Genomic DNA, 5,585 nt, shown 5'->3' on the forward strand with positions numbered 1-5,585 from the left:
CATCAGGTAACTCTGCTATTTGGATCCCTGTGTCAAAGGTTTACAGAGAAAAGACGCTGTCTGTGACAAGAAGATGCAGACAGGAAGTCAAGAATAATTCAGATTTCACCTTGGCCTCCAAACACACAAAAGCTGGATAAGACCAATTGCCTTAGACTGAAATTTGTGACTGAAAACAAATATTATTAATATTTTTATTTTTTGAGATTATTATATAATTATATCATTTCCCTCTTCCTTTTCCTCCCTTCAAGCCTTCCTATGTACCCCTTTGCTCTCTTTCAAATGCATGACCTCTTTTCCTTTCATTGTTGTGATATGTATCCCTAAATACATAAATACAACCTGCTCAGTCTGCATAATGTTGCCAGGATACATATGTTTTCAGATTCAGCAGTAGACACATTTTGTCAAAGGAAACAGAAAAATTAAATAAAGTTTCTTTAAAGCCATACCTGAGGTTTTTTTTTCAGGGTGCTAAAAATGAAATCAAATGCTGAACAACAACAAATGCATAGTCCCCAGAGTAGGTAAGGAACACATGCACCTGAAGAAAAAGAGAAGGGAATCGCAGCTCGTGTTTAGGAAGCAGAAGATATTGAGGAGTTAGGCAGGAAGAGTCAGATAGCAGCCCGGAAGTGATGAGCCTGTCCCCTAAACCAGATGGTCTTAAGCCTAAAATAACAAGGAAAAAGGAAGGCAGGAGCAGAGGGTTAGAGGGAAAGCAAGTGGGTTTGGATTGCCTCAAGAGAAATCTATTAGTGCAAATTTAATTTGTGTGTGTGTGTGTGTGTGTGTGTACGTACGCGCGTGTGTAAATGTTTGTAATGTGTGTGCATATGAGAAAGAGAGGGGGAGAGACAGAAGGAGACACAGAGACAGAGACAGAGAAGAGAGATTTTTTTCCTTGGTGACAGATGAGTAGCAATCAGCGACTCTGGGTGGCTGCTGTTCTTGCCAGTGTGGGAAGTCCCATTACCTCAGCTAACAAACGAGCTCAGCGAGCCTTCTTGTTAGTATTGGGCAAATGATCCTCTGGATATGCCTAATCCAAACCACACAAAGAAGCGAGGCCATGGGAAGGCAGTTTGCTCGAGGCAAAATGACATTTTTCATGCTGAAATTACCTGTTCCTCCTCCTCCGCTACCATCCCCCACTTTGAACACTGAATCCTTGCAGCAGTGGGCATTATGAGAAAATAGGCAGGTAGTCAGACGCAGTAGAAAGATCGATGCATCTACATTCCTCTGCCTCTACCATTCTGCCAGCACCTCCCTCCTGCTCCCCACTTGCTCTCTGAATGTGGCTCCTAGGAAATCCTGCTAACCGGGCTCTGTCCTGAGCTAAAGTGAAACGTCTTCTTTTAAGACAGTCCCAGTCTAAATCTGGTCAACAAGTACACTCTGGATCTGCCTGGTGAAGAAAAAGGCTCTCTTGAGTCCCTGCCTGCACCCACGGTGATGGGTCCAGGAGAGAGACACAGAAGTACAGACTGCCAGAGATAGGTAGCAAGGCCGTTTCCAATTAGTTCCTAGGCTTGTTCAAAAACAGCCAATTCCTACCTCCCGGACTCTGAAAACCGCATCCACCTAGACTGCCAAAATGTAAAAGGCCTGTAGCAGAAATATTAAAATTTAAACTCAACAGTGTGTGCAGGTGGAGGCTGGGTTCTAGTGGGGCTTGGATGTTTTCCTCCATCCAAAACATACACCTTGGGATTTTTTTTTAATCTGTGAAGATGTTTAGTGCACAAACAGAACCCAAGATAGAAAGAGAAGAGAGTAAGACAATGGGGAGGGGGGAAGGGGAGGAAAGGGGAGGGCAAAGAGAGGGAGGGGAGGAGAGAGAAGGCAGACACCTGTGAGGGTGATGCGGTTTCACAACTTGCCTGGCGTCTCCCTCACATTGAGCACAGTAACACTGCCACCTAGAGGCTGAGACTCTCTTCCCTTGACTTAAGCACCACAGTGCAAGACTTTTAAGAGGCTTAGAAAAGGGGAAAGCCTTTTCTAGATGGGACAGAGTAGGGCATCAACAGAATTCTCAGCATCTACCCATTTCAGGGTGGTATGTGTTCATTAAGTGCCTTATGTGCACCAAGCACTGAGCCGTATTAAGAGCTCAGCCTAGAGAGAGGAGACAAACACACACCCATAAAATATGAAGAATGGGAATTACTTTCAATGTAGAAATGCATCGTGCACATGATGAAGTAAAGGAGAGATTAATTCTGACCAGAGAAATTGGGAGGAGAGTATGATCTAGCCAGGACTCAAAGAAACAGAGAAATTGGGATCAAAGCATCAGAGGGAAATCAGATTGAAGCAACCATCAAATGGTGCGTGACATCTAGAAAATGCACCACGGATGCTCGCCATGACTGGGTTGCAATGCGGATATTACCTATAGGAAAAGAAACAGTGAATACCAGAAGAACTGGGCCAAAGCCTACCAGACTCTAAGTGGGAGACTAAAAGTGACTACAAACAGGGTTTTGTAAGGTTCATTCTGGGATGCCCAGGGTCTGGGAAGGGGTTAACAGATGCTCAATTACAAATTGTGTGATAAATGACTATGACAGGAAGCCATTGTCTCAGTGAGGATTTCATTGCTATAAAGAGACAGCATGACCACTGCAAACTCTTAATAAAGGGAAACATTTCATTGGGGCTGGCTAACAGTTTAAGAGGTTTACTTCATTATCATCGTGACAGGAAGCATGGCATTGTGCAGGCAGACACGGTGCAGGAGGAGCTGACAGTTCTACGCAGTGATCTGCAGACAGCAGAAGGAGACAGTGTGCCACACTGGGCAGAGCCTGAGCATAGGAAACCTCAAAACTACCCCGCAGTGACACAGTTCTTCCAGTAAGGCCACATCTGCTCCAATAAGGCCACATCTCTTAATAGTGCCACTCTCCATGGGCCAAGCACTCAAATATGTGAGTCCATGGGGGCCATACCTATTCAAACCACCACATTACATTTCCGGGCCCCCCGTAGGTTTGTAGCCATAACATAATGCAACATGCACTTAGTCCTATAACCAGCATTTTGCTACTTTGTGGGCTCTTCTTTCTTCCACCCTTCCCCATGCCTTTTCTTCCTCCCTTCCAACCTCATAACACTATATATGAGAAAAAGAATAGAGAGGAAAGGGGATGATGTTATTATTAAACTACTTTCTGATTATTAGGGGTGTAGAGCTCCTTGGGGCAAGTTTGATCTTCGATGTCAGGATCTCTAATTTCTTTTCTTTTCTTTTCTTTTCTTTTTCACACAACTACCTAATGAACCACAACTAACAGCAACCAACAGAATTTAACTACCAACCAGCAACTCACCTATCAAGGCTCTAGCAATTATGTGCCCTCTGAAACATCCTCAGAGCTCCAAACATCACCACTCAAAGAAACTATCTGCAGCTGGCAAAATCACACCTCTGCTTACAGCGTGAGGCAAATCATAGTCACCTGTTGTGAAGCAGCCTCATATCCCCACACCTGGGATTAAAAATGAAAAAAATATATAGTCTCATAATATTTCTGTGTTTTTAAAGAAAGCAAAATTACAAAAATTTCACTACATAGTCCAAGATTCAAAAGTCCTCATAGTCTCAACACTATGTAAAGGTCCAAAGCTCAAAGTCTCTTCTGAGACTCATGTGATCTCTTAACTGTAAAAGCAAAAGCAGAAAGGAGATCACATACTGTTCCAAAATGTAGGGAAGGGAGCATAGTGAGGAAATACTGGACCAAACCAAGACCAAAAACCAGCTGGGCAAACCCCAAACTCTGCATCTCCATATCTGATGTCAAAGCGCTCTTCAGATCTCCAACCCCTCTCATCTCTGTTGACTGCAACACACTTCTTTCTCTTGGCTGGTGCCACTCCCTGTTGGCAGCTCTCCTCAGCAGGTATCCCATGGCTCTGGCATCTCTAACATTTTAGGGTCTCCAAGGCAATCCAAGCTTCACACAATAGCCTCTCTGGGCTTCCATGCAGGGACACCTCTGCCACATGCCGGGCCTCAGGGGATTTTCTTAGTTGAGGAGGGAGATTCTATAATTTTCACTTAATTAAAGCAGCCAACTGATTTTCTAATCAAAAGTCCAAGAGTCCTCATTCCTCCAAACAAAACATGGTCAGTCCTGTCACAGGAATACCCCAGTTCCTCGTTCCAACTTCTGTCTTAGGTAGTGTTTCATTACTATGAAGAGACACCATGACCACCACAGCAACTTGTAATAAAGAAAAACACCTAATTAGTGCTGGCTTACAGTTTCAGAATTTTAGTTCATTACCATCATGGCAGGAAGCACGGCAGCATACAGGCCAGCATGGTGCTTGAGACTGGAGGTGGAGGGAAGAGGGTTTTTTTGTTTGGGCTTTTTGTTTTGTTTGTTTACTTGTTTGTTTCAGTTTTTCTCTTTTTTCTTTCTTTCTCCCTTCCTTCCTTCCTTCCTTTTATGTATATGAATGCATTTTCTTCATGAACACCAGAAGAGGGATTCAGATTCCACTACAGATGATTATGAGCCACCATGAGGTTGCTGGGAACTGAACCTCTGGAAGAGCAGACAGTGCTCTTAGCTGCTAAGCCATCTCTCCAACCCTGGAGATGAGAGTTTTACATCTTGATTTGCAGACAGAAGAAGGAGACTGTTTTCCACACTGGGCAAAGCTTGAGTATAGGAAACCTCAAAGCTGTTCCCACAGTGACACACTTCCTCCAAGAAGGCCACATCTACTTCAACAAGGCCACACCTCCTAATAGTGCCACTCTCCATGGGCCAAGCATTCAAACACATGAGTTCATACCTTTCAAATAACCACACCCATGAAAGTTTTAGAAAAATAGTAACTTGGTAAGTTACGGTTTGTTTGGTTGGTTGGTTTTTTAATAATGGAAAAAAATAAAAGAAACCCATAAAAATGAAGTGTTAGAAAGACATCATTAAAAATTTACTACCAAAGTCTAGTTGAACAAGAGTCTAGCCCAAGGCACAGTCAGGGAAAAAAATGGGAAGGCTTAGACTGCCATGCACAAGGTTGGGGTGGGAGTGCATACACAGGTAGAACCACACACTGATGTCAGATGTCTTTCTCAATCACTCACCAACTCAGCTAGAGAGGCTGGCCACCACACCTTGGTGGTCCTTAGCTCAGGAGTTAGAGATGCTTAGTGCTTTTGCTCAGTCTTTAGGCGGGTGCTCAGATCCAAACTCAGGGGCATGTGTCTTTGCAGCAAGCACTTTGCTGACTGAACCAGCCCTGGTAGAGTTGAATCTAAAGGCATTCTGCAGCAGGCATGTGGCTTAAGCCTGCACGGTGGTACTGACTGAGAAAAAAGAACAGGGAAGGAGAAGCAGTTTGGAATAGAAGCCTCTAGTTTTCAAGAATGTAACCAAGTAGAGAACTTGACAGTTAAAGATGCCGTGGGACTCGGGGCTGAAGGGCCCTAGTGCGCGCGCGTGCGCGCGCACACACACACACACATACACACACACACATACACACACACACACACACACACACACACACACACACACACACAGTGCACACAGGATATGCATACTTACATG

The sequence above is a fragment of the Acomys minous genome (genome assembly GCF_964271855.1).
Source record: "Acomys minous genome assembly, chromosome: 1".
Classification (NCBI taxonomy): Eukaryota; Metazoa; Chordata; class Mammalia; order Rodentia; family Muridae; genus Acomys; species Acomys minous.